Genomic DNA, 22,465 nt, shown 5'->3' on the forward strand with positions numbered 1-22,465 from the left:
TCGAACCCGGGCCGCCTGGGTGAAAACCAGGAATCCTGACCGCTAGACCATATGGGATCTTCCTCCCACCTGGAGCAGGCCCTTTGACTTTTAGTGTGTGACAGCCCCCTTTAAGAACATGGGAATGATCCGAAGGGATTGTTTACTGAATTCAATTTCATCAGGCTCACCGGAGGGAGCTCTCCTTTGCCTCGCCCAGGGGGTTCAGTTTCCTCCCATTCCTGCGATGGCATAACAGACACTATAAACTGGTCGTAAAGCAAGGTCCTTGTGACAGTACTCATGCAATGCATTTGAAAAGACGCATGGTATTGTATGGTAACCGTTATCCCACTGGCAAAGCAGCCTATTGTTGGACTGTCCATTTTTTATATTAATCAACCAATCCAATAATAATAATAACAAAAACTATGGGCTAATAAAACGAAATAATTAAAACGGCTATTGGCTGACAGCGAAGCAAAAGAGGCAGAGCGAGCCAGCCAGGAGTCGAACCTAGAATCTTCTGATCCGTAGTCAGACGCGTTATCCATTGCGCCACTGGCCCACCAACCAGGGGTCCGGGAGCTTACATGGGACCTGTCGGTGTTCGACTGGGCAGAGGCCTGTCATGACATCTACTTTTTCTCATGCCATTAACAGGCCTGGAGCCAACGTCAGGAAGGGGTCCGATGAGGGGCCTGCTTTAAAAACCTTGGAGATGGAGGCCTCACATGTTGGGGATCTCGGTTGCTTTGTTTTCATGGCAAGTTGTGGTGTTGTTAGGATATTCCTACAGAGCCTGTGACAGTTTCTCAGCGGAAGAACTGGGATCCAGGGTCAGAGACGTCTCCTCTCCTGGAGGAAAATACAAGCCTTAGTGGTCTTGCTGGAAAATCTGGTAGAGGCCCACAGCCGGGCTTGAGGGGAAATAGTCAACAGACCTTCCCTGGTGGTCTAGTGGTTAGGATTCGGCGCTCTCACCGCCGCGGCCCGGGTTCGATTCCCGGTCAAGGAATGAGCTTTTGCCCTCCAGCGGCGGTCGTGATTGCAAAATTCCGCAGTAATATCTCCACGGCCTCGTCGAGAAGCACGGCCAAGGAATTGTTTGCGTGTGAAAAAGACCTCCTTCGAGCCGGAGTCGAACCAGCGACCTAAGGATTGCCAACTTGCCACCTACAGTCCTCCGCTCTACCAGCTGAGCTATCGAAGGAACACTGGTTGAGGACAGAACATCAACCCATCAGCTTGCTGAAGCTCTGCCGCTGGCTAAAAGTGACAGACGTGCTGGCTGTCTCGATAAGTGAAGCAAAGACAACCCTAACTTCCCATACCGGGAGTCGAACCCGGGCCGCCTGGGTGAAAACCAGGAATCCTGACCGCTAGACCATATGGGATCCTCCTCCCACCTGGAGCAGGCCCTTTGGCTTTTAGTGTGTGACCGCCCCCTTTAAGAACATGGGAATGATCCGAAGGGATTGTTTACTGAATTCAATTTCATCAGGCTCACCGGAGGGAGCTCTCCTTTGCCTCGCCCAGGGGGTTCAGTTTCCTCCCATTCCTGCGATGGCATAACAGACACTATAAACTGGTCGTAAAGCAAGGTCCTTGTGACAGTACTCATGCAATGCATTTGAAAAGACGCATGGTATTGTATGGTAACCGTTATCCCACTGGCAAAGCAGCCTATTGTTGGACTGTCCATTTTTTATATTAATCAACCAATCCAATAATAATAATAACAAAAACTATGGGCTAATAAAACGAAATAATAAAAAGAGTCCTCTGCTCTACCAGCTGAGCTATCGAAGGAACACTGGTCGGGGACAGAACCTCAACCCATCAGGTTGCTGAAGCTCCGCCGCTGGCTAAAAGTGACAGACGTGCTGGCTGTCTCGATAAGTGAAGCAAAGACAACCCTAACTTCCCATACCGGGAGTCGAACCCGGGCCGCCTGGGTGAAAACCAGGAATCCTGACCGCTAGACCATATGGGATCCTCCTCCCACCTGGAGCAGGCCCTTTGGCTTTTAGTGTGTGACCGCCCCCTTTAAGAACATGGGAATGATCCGAAGGGATTGTTTACTGAATTCAATTTCATCAGGCTCACCGGAGGGAGCTCTCATTTGCCTCGCCCAGGGGGTTCAGTTTCCTCCCATTCCTGCGATGGCATAACAGACACTATAAACTGGTCGTAAAGCAAGGTCCTTGTGACAGTACTCATGCAATGCATTTGAAAAGACGCATGGTATTGTATGGTAACCGTTATCCCACTGGCAAAGCAGCCTATTGTTGGACTGTCCATTTTTTATATTAATCAACCAATCCAATAATAATAATAACAAAAACTATGGGCTAATAAAACGAAATAATAAAAAGAGTCCTCTGCTCTACCAGCTGAGCTATCGAAGGAACACTGGTCGGGGACAGAACCTCAACCCATCAGGTTGCTGAAGCTCCGCCGCTGGCTAAAAGTGACAGACGTGCTGGCTGTCTCGATAAGTGAAGCAAAGACAACCCTAACTTACCATACCGGGAGTTGAACCCGGGCCGCCTGGGTGAAAACCAGGAATCCTGACCGCTAGACCATATGGGATCCTCCTCCCACCTGGAGCAGGCCCTTTGGCTTTTAGTGTGTGACCGCCCCCTTTAAGAACATGGGAATGATCCGAAGGGATTGTTTACTGAATTCAATTTCATCAGGCTCACCGGAGGGAGCTCTCCTTTGCCTCGCCAAGGGGGTTCAGTTTCCTCCCATTCCTGCGATGGCATAACAGACACTATAAACTGGTCGTAAAGCAAGGTCCTTGTGACAGTACTCATGCAATGCATTTGAAAAGACGCATGGTATTGTATGGTAACCGTTATCCCACTGGCAAAGCAGCCTATTGTTGGACTGTCCATTTTTTATATTAATCAACCAATCCAATAATAATAATAACAAAAACTATGGGCTAATAAAACGAAATAAATTAAAACGGCTATTGGCTGACAGCGAAGCAAAAGAGGCAGAGCGAGCCAGCCAGGAGTCGAACCTAGAATCTTCTGATCCGTAGTCAGACGCGTTATCCATTGCGCCACTGGCCCACCAACCAGGGGTCCGGGAGCTTACATGGGACCTGTCGGTGTTCGACTGGGCAGAGGCCTGTCATGACATCTACTTTTTCTCATGCCATTAACAGGCCTGGAGCCAACGTCAGGAAGGGGTCCGATGAGGGGCCTGCTTTAAAAACCTTGGAGATGGAGGCCTCACATGTTGGGGATCTCGGTTGCTTTGTTTTCATGGCAAGTTGTGGTGTTGTTAGGATATTCCTACAGAGCCTGTGACAGTTTCTCAGCGGAAGAACTGGGATCCAGGGTCAGAGACGTCTCCTCTCCTGGAGGAAAATACAAGCCTTAGTGGTCTTGCTGGAAAATCTGGTAGAGGCCCACAGCCGGGCTTGAGGGGAAATAGTCAACAGACCTTCCCTGGTGGTCTAGTGGTTAGGATTCGGCGCTCTCACCGCCGCGGCCCGGGTTCGATTCCCGGTCAAGGAATGAGCTTTTGCCCTCCAGCGGCGGTCGTGATTGCAAAATTCCGCAGTAATATCTCCACGGCCTCGTCGAGAAGCACGGCCAAGGAATTGTTTGCGTGTGAAAAAGACCTCCTTCGAGCCGGAGTCGAACCAGCGACCTAAGGATTGCCAACTTGCCACCTACAGTCCTCCGCTCTACCAGCTGAGCTATCGAAGGAACACTGGTCGAGGACAGAACATCAACCCATCAGCTTGCTGAAGCTCTGCCGCTGGCTAAAAGTGACAGACGTGCTGGCTGTCTCGATAAGTGAAGCAAAGACAACCCTAACTTCCCATACCGGGAGTCGAACCCGGGCCGCCTGGGTGAAAACCAGGAATCCTGACCGCTAGACCATATGGGATCCTCCTCCCACCTGGAGCAGGCCCTTTGGCTTTTAGTGTGTGACCGCCCCCTTTAAGAACATGGGAATGATCCGAAGGGATTGTTTACTGAATTCAATTTCATCAGGCTCACCGGAGGGAGCTCTCCTTTGCCTCGCCCAGGGGGTTCAGTTTCCTCCCATTCCTGCGATGGCATAACAGACACTATAAACTGGTCGTAAAGCAAGGTCCTTGTGACAGTACTCATGCAATGCATTTGAAAAGACGCATGGTATTGTATGGTAACCGTTATCCCACTGGCAAAGCAGCCTATTGTTGGACTGTCCATTTTTTATATTAATCAACCAATCCAATAATAATAATAACAAAAACTATGGGCTAATAAAACGAAATAATTAAAACGGCTATTGGCTGACAGCGAAGCAAAAGAGGCAGAGCGAGCCAGCCAGGAGTCGAACCTAGAATCTTCTGATCCGTAGTCAGACGCGTTATCCATTGCGCCACTGGCCCACCAACCAGGGGTCCGGGAGCTTACATGGGACCTGTCGGTGTTCGACTGGGCAGAGGCCTGTCATGACATCTACTTTTTCTCATGCCATTAACAGGCCTGGAGCCAACGTCAGGAAGGGGTCCGATGAGGGGCCTGCTTTAAAAACCTTGGAGATGGAGGCCTCACATGTTGGGGATCTCGGTTGCTTTGTTTTCATGGCAAGTTGTGGTGTTGTTAGGATATTCCTACAGAGCCTGTGACAGTTTCTCAGCGGAAGAACTGGGATCCAGGGTCAGAGACGTCTCCTCTCCTGGAGGAAAATACAAGCCTTAGTGGTCTTGCTGGAAAATCTGGTAGAGGCCCACAGCCGGGCTTGAGGGGAAATAGTCAACAGACCTTCCCTGTTGGTCTAGTGGTTAGGATTCGGCGCTCTCACCGCCGCGGCCCGGGTTCGATTCCCGGTCAGGGAATGAGCTTTTGCCCTCCAGCGGCGGTCGTGATTGCAAAATTCCGCAGTAATATCTCCACGGCCTCGTCGAGAAGCACGGCCAAGGAATTGTTTGCGTGTGAAAAAGACCTCCTTCGAGCCGGAGTCGAACCAGCGACCTAAGGATTGCCAACTTGCCACCTACAGTCCTCCGCTCTACCAGCTGAGCTATCGAAGGAACACTGGTCGAGGACAGAACATCAACCCATCAGCTTGCTGAAGCTCTGCCGCTGGCTAAAAGTGACAGACGTGCTGGCTGTCTCGATAAGTGAAGCAAAGACAACCCTAACTTCCCATACCGGGAGTCGAACCCGGGCCGCCTGGGTGAAAACCAGGAATCCTGACCGCTAGACCATATGGGATCCTCCTCCCACCTGGAGCAGGCCCTTTGGCTTTTAGTGTGTGACCGCCCCCTTTAAGAACATGGGAATGATCCGAAGGGATTGTTTACTGAATTCAATTTCATCAGGCTCACCGGAGGGAGCTCTCCTTTGCCTCGCCCAGGGGGTTCAGTTTCCTCCCATTCCTGCGATGGCATAACAGACACTATAAACTGGTCGTAAAGCAAGGTCCTTGTGACAGTACTCATGCAATGCATTTGAAAAGACGCATGGTATTGTATGGTAACCGTTATCCCACTGGCAAAGCAGCCTATTGTTGGACTGTCCATTTTTTATATTAATCAACCAATCCAATAATAATAATAACAAAAACTATGGGCTAATAAAACGAAATAATTAAAACGGCTATTGGCTGACAGCGAAGCAAAAGAGGCAGAGCGAGCCAGCCAGGAGTCGAACCTAGAATCTTCTGATCCGTAGTCAGACGCGTTATCCATTGCGCCACTGGCCCACCAACCAGGGGTCCGGGAGCTTACATGGGACCTGTCGGTGTTCGACTGGGCAGAGGCCTGTCATGACATCTACTTTTTCTCATGCCATTAACAGGCCTGGAGCCAACGTCAGGAAGGGGTCCGATGAGGGGCCTGCTTTAAAAACCTTGGAGATGGAGGCCTCACATGTTGGGGATCTCGGTTGCTTTGTTTTCATGGCAAGTTGTGGTGTTGTTAGGATATTCCTACAGAGCCTGTGACAGTTTCTCAGCGGAAGAACTGGGATCCAGGGTCAGAGACGTCTCCTCTCCTGGAGGAAAATACAAGCCTTAGTGGTCTTGCTGGAAAATCTGGTAGAGGCCCACAGCCGGGCTTGAGGGGAAATAGTCAACAGACCTTCCCTGTTGGTCTAGTGGTTAGGATTCGGCGCTCTCACCGCCGCGGCCCGGGTTCGATTCCCGGTCAGGGAATGAGCTTTTGCCCTCCAGCGGCGGTCGTGATTGCAAAATTCCGCAGTAATATCTCCACGGCCTCGTCGAGAAGCACGGCCAAGGAATTGTTTGCGTGTGAAAAAGACCTCCTTCGAGCCGGAGTCGAACCAGCGACCTAAGGATTGCCAACTTGCCACCTACAGTCCTCCGCTCTACCAGCTGAGCTATCGAAGGAACACTGGTCGAGGACAGAACATCAACCCATCAGCTTGCTGAAGCTCTGCCGCTGGCTAAAAGTGACAGACGTGCTGGCTGTCTCGATAAGTGAAGCAAAGACAACCCTAACTTCCCATACCGGGAGTCGAACCCGGGCCGCCTGGGTGAAAACCAGGAATCCTGACCGCTAGACCATATGGGATCCTCCTCCCACCTGGAGCAGGCCCTTTGGCTTTTAGTGTGTGACCGCCCCCTTTAAGAACATGGGAATGATCCGAAGGGATTGTTTACTGAATTCAATTTCATCAGGCTCACCGGAGGGAGCTCTCCTTTGCCTCGCCCAGGGGGTTCAGTTTCCTCCCATTCCTGCGATGGCATAACAGACACTATAAACTGGTCGTAAAGCAAGGTCCTTGTGACAGTACTCATGCAATGCATTTGAAAAGACGCATGGTATTGTATGGTAACCGTTATCCCACTGGCAAAGCAGCCTATTGTTGGACTGTCCATTTTTTATATTAATCAACCAATCCAATAATAATAATAACAAAAACTATGGGCTAATAAAACGAAATAATAAAAAGAGTCCTCTGCTCTACCAGCTGAGCTATCGAAGGAACACTGGTCGGGGACAGAACCTCAACCCATCAGGTTGCTGAAGCTCCGCCGCTGGCTAAAAGTGACAGACGTGCTGGCTGTCTCGATAAGTGAAGCAAAGACAACCCTAACTTCCCATACCGGGAGTCTAACCCGGGCCGCCTGGGTGAAAACCAGGAATCCTGACCGCTAGACCATATGGGATCTTCCTCCCACCTGGAGCAGGCCCTTTGACTTTTAGTGTGTGACAGCCCCCTTTAAGAACATGGGAATGATCCGAAGGGATTGTTTACTGAATTCAATTTCATCAGGCTCACCGGAGGGAGCTCTCCTTTGCCTCGCCCAGGGGGTTCAGTTTCCTCCCATTCCTGCGATGGCATAACAGACACTATAAACTGGTCGTAAAGCAAGGTCCTTGTGACAGTACTCATGCAATGCATTTGAAAAGACGCATGGTATTGTATGGTAACCGTTATCCCACTGGCAAAGCAGCCTATTGTTGGACTGTCCATTTTTTATATTAATCAACCAATCCAATAATAATAATAACAAAAACTATGGGCTAATAAAACGAAATAATTAAAACGGCTATTGGCTGACAGCGAAGCAAAAGAGGCAGAGCGAGCCAGCCAGGAGTCGAACCTAGAATCTTCTGATCCGTAGTCAGACGCGTTATCCATTGCGCCACTGGCCCACCAACCAGGGGTCCGGGAGCTTACATGGGACCTGTCGGTGTTCGACTGGGCAGGGGCCTGTCATGACATCTACTTTTTCTCATGCCATTAACAGGCCTGGAGCCAACGTCAGGAAGGGGTCCGATGAGGGGCCTGCTTTAAAAACCTTGGAGATGGAGGCCTCACATGTTGGGGATCTCGGTTGCTTTGTTTTCATGGCAAGTTGTGGTGTTGTTAGGATATTCCTACAGAGCCTGTGACAGTTTCTCAGCGGAAGAACTGGGATCCAGGGTCAGAGACGTCTCCTCTCCTGGAGGAAAATACAAGCCTTAGTGGTCTTGCTGGAAAATCTGGTAGAGGCCCACAGCCGGGCTTGAGGGGAAATAGTCAACAGACCTTCCCTGGTGGTCTAGTGGTTAGGATTCAGCGCTCTCACCGCCGCGGCCCGGGTTCGATTCCCGGTCAGGGAATGAGCTTTTGCCCTCCAGCGGCGGTCGTGATTGCAAAATTCCGCAGTAATATCTCCACGGCCTCGTCGAGAAGCACGGCCAAGGAATTGTTTGCGTGTGAAAAAGACCTCCTTCGAGCCGGAGTCGAACCAGCGACCTAAGGATTGCCAACTTGCCACCTACAGTCCTCCGCTCTACCAGCTGAGCTATCGAAGGAACACTGGTCGAGGACAGAACATCAACCCATCAGCTTGCTGAAGCTCTGCCGCTGGCTAAAAGTGACAGACGTGCTGGCTGTCTCGATAAGTGAAGCAAAGACAACCCTAACTTCCCATACCGGGAGTCGAACCCGGGCCGCCTGGGTGAAAACCAGGAATCCTGACCGCTAGACCATATGGGATCCTCCTCCCACCTGGAGCAGGCCCTTTGGCTTTTAGTGTGTGACCGCCCCCTTTAAGAACATGGGAATGATCCGAAGGGATTGTTTACTGAATTCAATTTCATCAGGCTCACCGGAGGGAGCTCTCCTTTGCCTCGCCCAGGGGGTTCAGTTTCCTCCCATTCCTGCGATGGCATAACAGACACTATAAACTGGTCGTAAAGCAAGGTCCTTGTGACAGTACTCATGCAATGCATTTGAAAAGACGCATGGTATTGTATGGTAACCGTTATCCCACTGGCAAAGCAGCCTATTGTTGGACTGTCCATTTTTTATATTAATCAACCAATCCAATAATAATAATAACAAAAACTATGGGCTAATAAAACGAAATAATAAAAAGAGTCCTCTGCTCTACCAGCTGAGCTATCGAAGGAACACTGGTCGGGGACAGAACCTCAACCCATCAGGTTGCTGAAGCTCCGCCGCTGGCTAAAAGTGACAGACGTGCTGGCTGTCTCGATAAGTGAAGCAAAGACAACCCTAACTTCCCATACCGGGAGTCGAACCCGGGCCGCCTGGGTGAAAACCAGGAATCCTGACCGCTAGACCATATGGGATCCTCCTCCCACCTGGAGCAGGCCCTTTGGCTTTTAGTGTGTGACCGCCCCCTTTAAGAACATGGGAATGATCCGAAGGGATTGTTTACTGAATTCAATTTCATCAGGCTCACCGGAGGGAGCTCTCATTTGCCTCGCCCAGGGGGTTCAGTTTCCTCCCATTCCTGCGATGGCATAACAGACACTATAAACTGGTCGTAAAGCAAGGTCCTTGTGACAGTACTCATGCAATGCATTTGAAAAGACGCATGGTATTGTATGGTAACCGTTATCCCACTGGCAAAGCAGCCTATTGTTGGACTGTCCATTTTTTATATTAATCAACCAATCCAATAATAATAATAACAAAAACTATGGGCTAATAAAACGAAATAATAAAAAGAGTCCTCTGCTCTACCAGCTGAGCTATCGAAGGAACACTGGTCGGGGACAGAACCTCAACCCATCAGGTTGCTGAAGCTCCGCCGCTGGCTAAAAGTGACAGACGTGCTGGCTGTCTCGATAAGTGAAGCAAAGAAAACCCTAACTTCCCATACCGGGAGTTGAACCCGGGCCGCCTGGGTGAAAACCAGGAATCCTGACCGCTAGACCATATGGGATCCTCCTCCCACCTGGAGCAGGCCCTTTGGCTTTTAGTGTGTGACCGCCCCCTTTAAGAACATGGGAATGATCCGAAGGGATTGTTTACTGAATTCAATTTCATCAGGCTCACCGGAGGGAGCTCTCCTTTGCCTCGCCCAGGGGGTTCAGTTTCCTCCCATTCCTGCGATGGCATAACAGACACTATAAACTGGTCGTAAAGCAAGGTCCTTGTGACAGTACTCATGCAATGCATTTGAAAAGACGCATGGTATTGTATGGTAACCGTTATCCCACTGGCAAAGCAGCCTATTGTTGGACTGTCCATTTTTTATATTAATCAACCAATCCAATAATAATAATAACAAAAACTATGGGCTAATAAAACGAAATAATAAAAAGAGTCCTCTGCTCTACCAGCTGAGCTATCGAAGGAACACTGGTCGGGGACAGAACCTCAACCCATCAGGTTGCTGAAGCTCCGCCGCTGGCTAAAAGTGACAGACGTGCTGGCTGTCTCGATAAGTGAAGCAAAGACAACCCTAACTTCCCATACCGGGAGTCGAACCCGGGCCGCCTGGGTGAAAACCAGGAATCCTGACCGCTAGACCATATGGGATCTTCCTCCCACCTGGAGCAGGCCCTTTGACTTTTAGTGTGTGACAGCCCCCTTTAAGAACATGGGAATGATCCGAAGGGATTGTTTACTGAATTCAATTTCATCAGGCTCACCGGAGGGAGCTCTCATTTGCCTCGCCCAGGGGGTTCAGTTTCCTCCCATTCCTGCGATGGCATAACAGACACTATAAACTGGTCGTAAAGCAAGGTCCTTGTGACAGTACTCATGCAATGCATTTGAAAAGACGCATGGTATTGTATGGTAACCGTTATCCCACTGGCAAAGCAGCCTATTGTTGGACTGTCCATTTTTTATATTAATCAACCAATCCAATAATAATAATAACAAAAACTATGGGCTAATAAAACGAAATAATAAAAAGAGTCCTCTGCTCTACCAGCTGAGCTATCGAAGGAACACTGGTCGGGGACAGAACCTCAACCCATCAGGTTGCTGAAGCTCCGCCGCTGGCTAAAAGTGACAGACGTGCTGGCTGTCTCGATAAGTGAAGCAAAGAAAACCCTAACTTCCCATACCGGGAGTTGAACCCGGGCCGCCTGGGTGAAAACCAGGAATCCTGACCGCTAGACCATATGGGATCCTCCTCCCACCTGGAGCAGGCCCTTTGGCTTTTAGTGTGTGACCGCCCCCTTTAAGAACATGGGAATGATCCGAAGGGATTGTTTACTGAATTCAATTTCATCAGGCTCACCGGAGGGAGCTCTCCTTTGCCTCGCCCAGGGGGTTCAGTTTCCTCCCATTCCTGCGATGGCATAACAGACACTATAAACTGGTCGTAAAGCAAGGTCCTTGTGACAGTACTCATGCAATGCATTTGAAAAGACGCATGGTATTGTATGGTAACCGTTATCCCACTGGCAAAGCAGCCTATTGTTGGACTGTCCATTTTTTATATTAATCAACCAATCCAATAATAATAATAACAAAAACTATGGGCTAATAAAACGAAATAATAAAAAGAGTCCTCTGCTCTACCAGCTGAGCTATCGAAGGAACACTGGTCGGGGACAGAACCTCAACCCATCAGGTTGCTGAAGCTCCGCCGCTGGCTAAAAGTGACAGACGTGCTGGCTGTCTCGATAAGTGAAGCAAAGACAACCCTAACTTCCCATACCGGGAGTCGAACCCGGGCCGCCTGGGTGAAAACCAGGAATCCTGACCGCTAGACCATATGGGATCTTCCTCCCACCTGGAGCAGGCCCTTTGACTTTTAGTGTGTGACAGCCCCCTTTAAGAACATGGGAATGATCCGAAGGGATTGTTTACTGAATTCAATTTCATCAGGCTCACCGGAGGGAGCTCTCCTTTGCCTCGCCCAGGGGGTTCAGTTTCCTCCCATTCCTGCGATGGCATAACAGACACTATAAACTGGTCGTAAAGCAAGGTCCTTGTGACAGTACTCATGCAATGCATTTGAAAAGACGCATGGTATTGTATGGTAACCGTTATCCCACTGGCAAAGCAGCCTATTGTTGGACTGTCCATTTTTTATATTAATCAACCAATCCAATAATAATAATAACAAAAACTATGGGCTAATAAAACGAAATAATTAAAACGGCTATTGGCTGACAGCGAAGCAAAAGAGGCAGAGCGAGCCAGCCAGGAGTCGAACCTAGAATCTTCTGATCCGTAGTCAGACGCGTTATCCATTGCGCCACTGGCCCACCAACCAGGGGTCCGGGAGCTTACATGGGACCTGTCGGTGTTCGACTGGGCAGAGGCCTGTCATGACATCTACTTTTTCTCATGCCATTAACAGGCCTGGAGCCAACGTCAGGAAGGGGTCCGATGAGGGGCCTGCTTTAAAAACCTTGGAGATGGAGGCCTCACATGTTGGGGATCTCGGTTGCTTTGTTTTCATGGCAAGTTGTGGTGTTGTTAGGATATTCCTACAGAGCCTGTGACAGTTTCTCAGCGGAAGAACTGGGATCCAGGGTCAGAGACGTCTCCTCTCCTGGAGGAAAATACAAGCCTTAGTGGTCTTGCTGGAAAATCTGGTAGAGGCCCACAGCCGGGCTTGAGGGGAAATAGTCAACAGACCTTCCCTGTTGGTCTAGTGGTTAGGATTCGGCGCTCTCACCGCCGCGGCCCGGGTTCGATTCCCGGTCAGGGAATGAGCTTTTGCCCTCCAGCGGCGGTCGTGATTGCAAAATTCCGCAGTAATATCTCGACGCCCTCGTCGAGAAGCACGGCCAAGGAATTGTTTGCGTGTGAAAAAGACCTCCTTCGAGCCGGAGTCGAACCAGCGACCTAAGGATTGCCAACTTGCCACCTACAGTCCTCCGCTCTACCAGCTGAGCTATCGAAGGAACACTGGTCGAGGACAGAACATCAACCCATCAGCTTGCTGAAGCTCTGCCGCTGGCTAAAAGTGACAGACATGCTGGCTGTCTCGATAAGTGAAGCAAAGACAACCCTAACTTCCCATACCGGGAGTCGAACCCGGGCCGCCTGGGTGAAAACCAGGAATCCTGACCGCTAGACCATATGGGATCCTCCTCCCACCTGGAGCAGGCCCTTTGGCTTTTAGTGTGTGACCGCCCCCTTTAAGAACATGGGAATGATCCGAAGGGATTGTTTACTGAATTCAATTTCATCAGGCTCACCGGAGGGAGCTCTCCTTTGCCTCGCCCAGGGGGTTCAGTTTCCTCCCATTCCTGCGATGGCATAACAGACACTATAAACTGGTCGTAAAGCAAGGTCCTTGTGACAGTACTCATGCAATGCATTTGAAAAGACGCATGGTATTGTATGGTAACCGTTATCCCACTGGCAAAGCAGCCTATTGTTGGACTGTCCATTTTTTATATTAATCAACCAATCCAATAATAATAATAACAAAAACTATGGGCTAATAAAACGAAATAATAAAAAGAGTCCTCTGCTCTACCAGCTGAGCTATCGAAGGAACACTGGTCGGGGACAGAACCTCAACCCATCAGGTTGCTGAAGCTCCGCCGCTGGCTAAAAGTGACAGACGTGCTGGCTGTCTCGATAAGTGAAGCAAAGACAACCCTAACTTCCCATACCGGGAGTTGAACCCGGGCCACCTGGGTGAAAACCAGGAATCCTGACCGCTAGACCATATGGGATCTTCCTCCCACCTGGAGCAGGCCCTTTGACTTTTAGTGTGTGACAGCCCCCTTTAAGAACATGGGAATGATCCGAAGGGATTGTTTACTGAATTCAATTTCATCAGGCTCACCGGAGGGAGCTCTCCTTTGCCTCGCCCAGGGGGTTCAGTTTCCTCCCATTCCTGCGATGGCATAACAGACACTATAAACTGGTCGTAAAGCAAGGTCCTTGTGACAGTACTCATGCAATGCATTTGAAAAGACGCATGGTATTGTATGGTAACCGTTATCCCACTGGCAAAGCAGCCTATTGTTGGACTGTCCATTTTTTATATTAATCAACCAATCCAATAATAATAATAACAAAAACTATGGGCTAATAAAACGAAATAATTAAAACGGCTATTGGCTGACAGCGAAGCAAAAGAGGCAGAGCGAGCCAGCCAGGAGTCGAACCTAGAATCTTCTGATCCGTAGTCAGACGCGTTATCCATTGCGCCACTGGCCCACCAACCAGGGGTCCGGGAGCTTACATGGGACCTGTCGGTGTTCGACTGGGCAGAGGCCTGTCATGACATCTACTTTTTCTCATGCCATTAACAGGCCTGGAGCCAACGTCAGGAAGGGGTCCGATGAGGGGCCTGCTTTAAAAACCTTGGAGATGGAGGCCTCACATGTTGGGGATCTCGGTTGCTTTGTTTTCATGGCAAGTTGTGGTGTTGTTAGGATATTCCTACAGAGCCTGTGACAGTTTCTCAGCGGAAGAACTGGGATCCAGGGTCAGAGACGTCTCCTCTCCTGGAGGAAAATACAAGCCTTAGTGGTCTTGCTGGAAAATCTGGTAGAGGCCCACAGCCGGGCTTGAGGGGAAATAGTCAACAGACCTTCCCTGGTGGTCTAGTGGTTAGGATTCGGCGCTCTCACCGCCGCGGCCCGGGTTCGATTCCCGGTCAGGGAATGAGCATTTGCCCTCCAGCGGCGGTCGTGATTGCAAAATTCCGCAGTAATATCTCCACGGCCTCGTCGAGAAGCACGGCCAAGGAATTGTTTGCGTGTGAAAAAGACCTCCTTCGAGCCGGAGTCGAACCAGCGACCTAAGGATTGCCAACTTGCCACCTACAGTCCTCCGCTCTACCAGCTGAGCTATCGAAGGAACACTGGTCGAGGACAGAACATCAACCCATCAGCTTGCTGAAGCTCTGCCGCTGGCTAAACGTGACAGACGTGCTGGCTGTCTCGATAAGTGAAGCAAAGACAACCCTAACTTCCCATACCGGGAGTCGAACCCGGGCCGCCTGGGTGAAAACCAGGAATCCTGACCGCTAGACCATATGGGATCCTCCTCCCACCTGGAGCAGGCCCTTTGGCTTTTAGTGTGTGACCGCCCCCTTTAAGAACATGGGAATGATCCGAAGGGATTGTTTACTGAATTCAATTTCATCAGGCTCACCGGAGGGAGCTCTCCTTTGCCTCGCCCAGGGGGTTCAGTTTCCTCCCATTCCTGCGATGGCATAACAGACACTATAAACTGGTCGTAAAGCAAGGTCCTTGTGACAGTACTCATGCAATGCATTTGAAAAGACGCATGGTATTGTATGGTAACCGTTATCCCACTGGCAAAGCAGCCTATTGTTGGACTGTCCATTTTTTATATTAATCAACCAATCCAATAATAATAATAACAAAAACTATGGGCTAATAAAACGAAATAATAAAAAGAGTCCTCTGCTCTACCAGCTGAGCTATCGAAGGAACACTGGCCTTAGTAAATACAAGCCTTAGTGGTCTTGCTGGAAAATCTGGTAGAGGCCCACAGCCGGGCTTGAGGGGAAATAGTCAACAGACCTTCCCTGGTGGTCTAGTGGTTAGGATTCGGCGCTCTCACCGCCGCGGCCCGGATTCGATTCCCGGTCAGGGAATGAGCTTTTGCCCTCCAGCGGCGGTCGTGATTGCAAAATTCCGCAGTAATATCTCGACGGCCTCGTCGAGAAGCACGGCCAAGGAATTGTTTGCGTGTGAAAAAGACCTCCTTCGAGCCGGAGTCGAACCAGCGACCTAAGGATTGCCAACTTGCCACCTACAGTCCTCCGCTCTACCAGCTGAGCTATCGAAGGAACACTGGTCGAGGACAGAACATCAACCCATCAGCTTGCTGAAGCTCTGCCGCTGGCTAAAAGTGACAGACGTGCTGGCTGTCTCGATAAGTGAAGCAAAGACAACCCTAACTTCCCATACCGGGAGTCGAACCCGGGCCGCCTGGGTGAAAACCAGGAATCCTGACCGCTAGACCATATGGGATCCTCCTCCCACCTGGAGCAGGCCCTTTGGCTTTTAGTGTGTGACCGCCCCCTTTAAGAACATGGGAATGATCCGAAGGGATTGTTTACTGAATTCAATTTCATCAGGCTCACCGGAGGGAGCTCTCCTTTGCCTCGCCCAGGGGGTTCAGTTTCCTCCCATTCCTGCGATGGCATAACAGACACTATAAACTGGTCGTAAAGCAAGGTCCTTTTGACAGTACTCATGCAATGCATTTGAAAAGACGCATGGTATTGTATGGTAACCGTTATCCCACTGGCAAAGCAGCCTATTGTTGGACTGTCCATTTTTTATATTAATCAACCAATCCAATAATAATAATAACAAAAACTATGGGCTAATAAAACGAAATAATTAAAACGGCTATTGGCTGACAGCGAAGCAAAAGAGGCAGAGCGAGCCAGCCAGGAGTCGAACCTAGAATCTTCTGATCCGTAGTCAGACGCGTTATCCATTGCGCCACTGGCCCACCAACCAGGGGTCCGGGAGCTTACATGGGACCTGTCGGTGTTCGACTGGGCAGAGGCCTGTCATGACATCTACTTTTTCTCATGCCATTAACAGGCCTGGAGCCAACGTCAGGAAGGGGTCCGATGAGGGGCCTGCTTTAAAAACCTTGGAGATGGAGGCCTCACATGTTGGGGATCTCGGTTGCTTTGTTTTCATGGCAAGTTGTGGTGTTGTTAGGATATTCCTACAGAGCCTGTGACAGTTTCTCAGCGGAAGAACTGGGATCCAGGGTCAGAGACGTCTCCTCTCCTGGAGGAAAATACAAGCCTTAGTGGTCTTGCTGGAAAATCTGGTAGAGGCCCACAGCCGGGCTTGAGGGGAAATAGTCAACAGACCTTCCCTGTTGGTCTAGTGGTTAGGATTCGGCGCTCTCACCGCCGCGGCCCGGGTTCGATTCCCGGTCAGGGAATGAGCTTTTGCCCTCCAGCGGCGGTCGTGATTGCAAAATTCCGCAGTAATATCTCCACGGCCTCGTCGAGAAGCACGGCCAAGGAATTGTTCGCGTGTGAAAAAGACCTCCTTCGAGCCGGAGTCGAACCAGCGACCTAAGGATTGCCAACTTGCCACCTACAGTCCTCCGCTCTACCAGCTGAGCTATCGAAGGAACACTGGTCGAGGACAGAACATCAACCCATCAGCTTGCTGAAGCTCTGCCGCTGGCTAAAAGTGACAGACGTGCTGGCTGTCTCGATAAGTGAAGCAAAGACAACCCTAACTTCCCATACCGGGAGTCGAACCCGGGCCGCCTGGGTGAAAACCAGGAATCCTGACCGCTAGACCATATGGGATCCTCCTCCCACCTGGAGCAGGCCCTTTGGCTTTTAGTGTGTGACCGCCCCCTTTAAGAACATGGGAATGATCCGAAGGGATTGTTTACTGAATTCAATTTCATCAGGTTCACCGGAGGGAGCTCTCCTTTGCCTCGCCCAGGGGGTTCAGTTTCCTCCCATTCCTGCGATGGCATAACAGACACTATAAACTGGTCGTAAAGCAAGGTCCTTGTGACAGTACTCATGCAATGCATTTGAAAAGACGCATGGTATTGTATGGTAACCGTTATCCCACTGGCAAAGCAGCCTATTGTTGGACTGTCTATTTTTTATATTAATCAACCAATCCAATAATAATAATAACAAAAACTATGGGCTAATAAAACGAAATAATAAAAAGAGTCCTCTGCTCTACCAGCTGAGCTATCGAAGGAACACTGGTCGGGGACAGAACCTCAACCCATCAGGTTGCTGAAGCTCCGCCGCTGGCTAAAAGTGACAGACGTGCTGGCTGTCTCGATAAGTGAAGCAAAGACAACCCTAACTTCCCATACCGGGAGTCGAACCCGGGCCGCCTGGGTGAAAACCAGGAATCCTGACCGCTAGACCATATGGGATCTTCCTCCCACCTGGAGCAGGCCCTTTGACTTTTAGTGTGTGACAGCCCCCTTTAAGAACATGGGAATGATCCGAAGGGATTGTTTACTGAATTCAATTTCATCAGGCTCACCGGAGGGAGCTCTCCTTTGCCTCGCCCAGGGGGTTCAGTTTCCTCCCATTCCTGCGATGGCATAACAGACACTATAAACTGGTCGTAAAGCAAGGTCCTTGTGACAGTACTCATGCAATGCATTTGAAAAGACGCATGGTATTGTATGGTAACCGTTATCCCACTGGCAAAGCAGCCTATTGTTGGACTGTCCATTTTTTATATTAATCAACCAATCCAATAATAATAATAACAAAAACTATGGGCTAATAAAACGAAATAATTAAAACGGCTATTGGCTGACAGCGAAGCAAAAGAGGCAGAGCGAGCCAGCCAGGAGTCGAACCTAGAATCTTCTGATCCGTAGTCAGACGCGTTATCCATTGCGCCACTGGCCCACCAACCAGGGGTCCGGGAGCTTACATGGGACCTGTCGGTGTTCGACTGGGCAGAGGCCTGTCATGACATCTACTTTTTCTCATGCCATTAACAGGCCTGGAGCCAACGTCAGGAAGGGGTCCGATGAGGGGCCTGCTTTAAAAACCTTGGAGATGGAGGCCTCACATGTTGGGGATCTCGGTTGCTTTGTTTTCATGGCAAGTTGTGGTGTTGTTAGGATATTCCTACAGAGCCTGTGACAGTTTCTCAGCGGAAGAACTGGGATCCAGGGTCAGAGACGTCTCCTCTCCTGGAGGAAAATACAAGCCTTAGTGGTCTTGCTGGAAAATCTGGTAGAGGCCCACAGCCGGGCTTGAGGGGAAATAGTCAACAGACCTTCCCTGTTGGTCTAGTGGTTAGGATTCGGCGCTCTCACCGCCGCGGCCCGGGTTCGATTCCCGGTCAGGGAATGAGCTTTTGCCCTCCAGCGGCGGTCGTGATTGCAAAATTCCGCAGTAATATCTCCACGGCCTCGTCGAGAAGCACGGCCAAGGAATTGTTTGCGTGTGAAAAAGACCTCCTTCGAGCCGGAGTCGAACCAGCGACCTAAGGATTGCCAACTTGCCACCTACAGTCCTCCGCTCTACCAGCTGAGCTATCGAAGGAACACTGGTCGAGGACAGAACATCAACCCATCAGCTTGCTGAAGCTCTGCCGCTGGCTAAAAGTGACAGACGTGCTGGCTGTCTCGATAAGTGAAGCAAAGACAACCCTAACTTCCCATACCGGGAGTCGAACCCGGGCCGCCTGGGTGAAAACCAGGAATCCTGACCGCTAGACCATATGGGATCCTCCTCCCACCTGGAGCAGGCCCTTTGGCTTTTAGTGTGTGACCGCCCCCTTTAAGAACATGGGAATGATCCGAAGGGATTGTTTACTGAATTCAATTTCATCAGGCTCACCGGAGGGAGCTCTCCTTTGCCTCGCCCAGGGGGTTCAGTTTCCTCCCATTCCTGCGATGGCATAACAGACACTATAAACTGGTCGTAAAGCAAGGTCCTTGTGACAGTACTCATGCAATGCATTTGAAAAGACGCATGGTATTGTATGGTAACCGTTATCCCACTGGCAAAGCAGCCTATTGTTGGACTGTCCATTTTTTATATTAATCAACCAATCCAATAATAATAATAACAAAAACTATGGGCTAATAAAACGAAATAATAAAAAGAGTCCTCTGCTCTACCAGCTGAGCTATCGAAGGAACACTGGTCGGGGACAGAACCTCAACCCATCAGGTTGCTGAAGCTCCGCCGCTGGCTAAAAGTGACAGACGTGCTGGCTGTCTCGATAAGTGAAGCAAAGACAACCCTAACTTCCCATACCGGGAGTCGAACCCGGGCCGCCTGGGTGAAAACCAGGAATCCTGACCGCTAGACCATATGGGATCTTCCTCCCACCTGGAGCAGGCCCTTTGACTTTTAGTGTGTGACAGCCCCCTTTAAGAACATGGGAATGATCCGAAGGGATTGTTTACTGAATTCAATTTCATCAGGCTCACCGGAGGGAGCTCTCCTTTGCCTCGCCCAGGGGGTTCAGTTTCCTCCCATTCCTGCGATGGCATAACAGACACTATAAACTGGTCGTAAAGCAAGGTCCTTGTGACAGTACTCATGCAATGCATTTGAAAAGACGCATGGTATTGTATGGTAACCGTTATCCCACTGGCAAAGCAGCCTATTGTTGGACTGTCCATTTTTTATATTAATCAACCAATCCAATAATAATAATAACAAAAACTATGGGCTAATAAAACGAAATAATTAAAACGGCTATTGGCTGACAGCGAAGCAAAAGAGGCAGAGCGAGCCAGCCAGGAGTCGAACCTAGAATCTTCTGATCCGTAGTCAGACGCGTTATCCATTGCGCCACTGGCCCACCAACCAGGGGTCCGGGAGCTTACATGGGACCTGTCGGTGTTCGACTGGGCAGAGGCCTGTCATGACATCTACTTTTTCTCATGCCATTAACAGGCCTGGAGCCAACGTCAGGAAAGGGTCCGATGAGGGGCCTGCTTTAAAAACCTTGGAGATGGAGGCCTCACATGTTGGGGATCTCGGTTGCTTTGTTTTCATGGCAAGTTGTGGTGTTGTTAGGATATTCCTACAGAGCCTGTGACAGTTTCTCAGCGGAAGAACTGGGATCCAGGGTCAGAGACGTCTCCTCTCCTGGAGGAAAATACAAGCCTTAGTGGTCTTGCTGGAAAATCTGGTAGAGGCCCACAGCCGGGCTTGAGGGGAAATAGTCAACAGACCTTCCCTGTTGGTCTAGTGGTTAGGATTCGGCGCTCTCACCGCCGCGGCCCGGGTTCGATTCCCGGTCAGGGAATGAGCTTTTGCCCTCCAGCGGCGGTCGTGATTGCAAAATTCCGCAGTAATATCTCCACGGCCTCGTCGAGAAGCACGGCCAAGGAATTGTTTGCGTGTGAAAAAGACCTCCTTCGAGCCGGAGTCGAACCAGCGACCTAAGGATTGCCAACTTGCCACCTACAGTCCTCCGCTCTACCAGCTGAGCTATCGAAGGAACACTGGTCGAGGACAGAACATCAACCCATCAGCTTGCTGAAGCTCTGCCGCTGGCTAAAAGTGACAGACGTGCTGGCTGTCTCGATAAGTGAAGCAAAGACAACCCTAACTTCCCATACCGGGAGTCGAACCCGGGCCGCCTGGGTGAAAACCAGGAATCCTGACCGCTAGACCATATGGGATCCTCCTCCCACCTGGAGCAGGCCCTTTGGCTTTTAGTGTGTGACCGCCCCCTTTAAGAACATGGGAATGATCCGAAGGGATTGTTTACTGAATTCAATTTCATCAGGTTCACCGGAGGGAGCTCTCCTTTGCCTCGCCCAGGGGGTTCAGTTTCCTCCCATTCCTGCGATGGCATAACAGACACTATAAACTGGTCGTAAAGCAAGGTCCTTGTGACAGTACTCATGCAATGCATTTGAAAAGACGCATGGTATTGTATGGTAACCGTTATCCCACTGGCAAAGCAGCCTATTGTTGGACTGTCCATTTTTTATATTAATCAACCAATCCAATAATAATAATAACAAAAATTATGGGCTAATAAAACGAAATAATAAAAAGAGTCCTCTGCTCTACCAGCTGAGCTATCGAAGGAACACTGGTCGGGGACAGAACCTCAACCCATCAGGTTGCTGAAGCTCCGCCGCTGGCTAAAAGTGACAGACGTGCTGGCTGTCTCGATAAGTGAAGCAAAGACAACCCTAACTTCCCATACCGGGAGTCGAACCCGGGCCGCCTGGGTGAAAACCAGGAATCCTGACCGCTAGACCATATGGGATCTTCCTCCCACCTGGAGCAGGCCCTTTGACTTTTAGTGTGTGACAGCCCCCTTTAAGAACATGGGAATGATCCGAAGGGATTGTTTACTGAATTCAATTTCATCAGGCTCACCGGAGGGAGCTCTCCTTTGCCTCGCCCAGGGGGTTCAGTTTCCTCCCATTCCTGCGATGGCATAACAGACACTATAAACTGGTCGTAAAGCAAGGTCCTTGTGACAGTACTCATGCAATGCATTTGAAAAGACGCATGGTATTGTATGGTAACCGTTATCCCACTGGCAAAGCAGCCTATTGTTGGACTGTCCATTTTTTATATTAATCAACCAATCCAATAATAATAATAACAAAAACTATGGGCTAATAAAACGAAATAATTAAAACGGCTATTGGCTGACAGCGAAGCAAAAGAGGCAGAGCGAGCCAGCCAGGAGTCGAACCTAGAATCTTCTGATCCGTAGTCAGACGCGTTATCCATTGCGCCACTGGCCCACCAACCAGGGGTCCGGGAGCTTACATGGGACCTGTCGGTGTTCGACTGGGCAGAGGCCTGTCATGACATCTACTTTTTCTCATGCCATTAACAGGCCTGGAGCCAACGTCAGGAAGGGGTCCGATGAGGGGCCTGCTTTAAAAACCTTGGAGATGGAGGCCTCACATGTTGGGGATCTCGGTTGCTTTGTTTTCATGGCAAGTTGTGGTGTTGTTAGGATATTCCTACAGAGCCTGTGACAGTTTCTCAGCGGAAGAACTGGGATCCAGGGTCAGAGACGTCTCCTCTCCTGGAGGAAAATACAAGCCTTAGTGGTCTTGCTGGAAAATCTGGTAGAGGCCCACAGCCGGGCTTGAGGGGAAATAGTCAACAGACCTTCCCTGTTGGTCTAGTGGTTAGGATTCGGCGCTCTCACCGCCGCGGCCCGGGTTCGATTCCCGGTCAGGGAATGAGCTTTTGCCCTCCAGCGGCGGTCGTGATTGCAAAATTCCGCAGTAATATCTCCACGGCCTCGTCGAGAAGCACGGCCAAGGAATTGTTTGCGTGTGAAAAAGACCTCCTTCGAGCCGGAGTCGAA

The 22,465-nt window shown here is 50.1% G+C and overlaps 1 protein-coding gene across 1 annotated transcript in view; it reads right to left on the reverse strand.

Moving 5' to 3' along the window:
- The window catches only part of LOC311281732 (uncharacterized protein), a gene marked incomplete at both ends in the record, with an annotated part of 132,376 nt that overhangs the window by 64,519 nt on the left and 45,392 nt on the right, over positions 1-22,465 (reverse strand). The gene's annotated exons all lie outside the window — the stretch shown is intronic.

Source organism: Rutilus rutilus (assembly GCF_951802725.1).
Source record: "Rutilus rutilus genome assembly, chromosome: 22".
In the NCBI taxonomy this organism is placed as follows: domain Eukaryota; kingdom Metazoa; phylum Chordata; class Actinopteri; order Cypriniformes; family Leuciscidae; genus Rutilus; species Rutilus rutilus.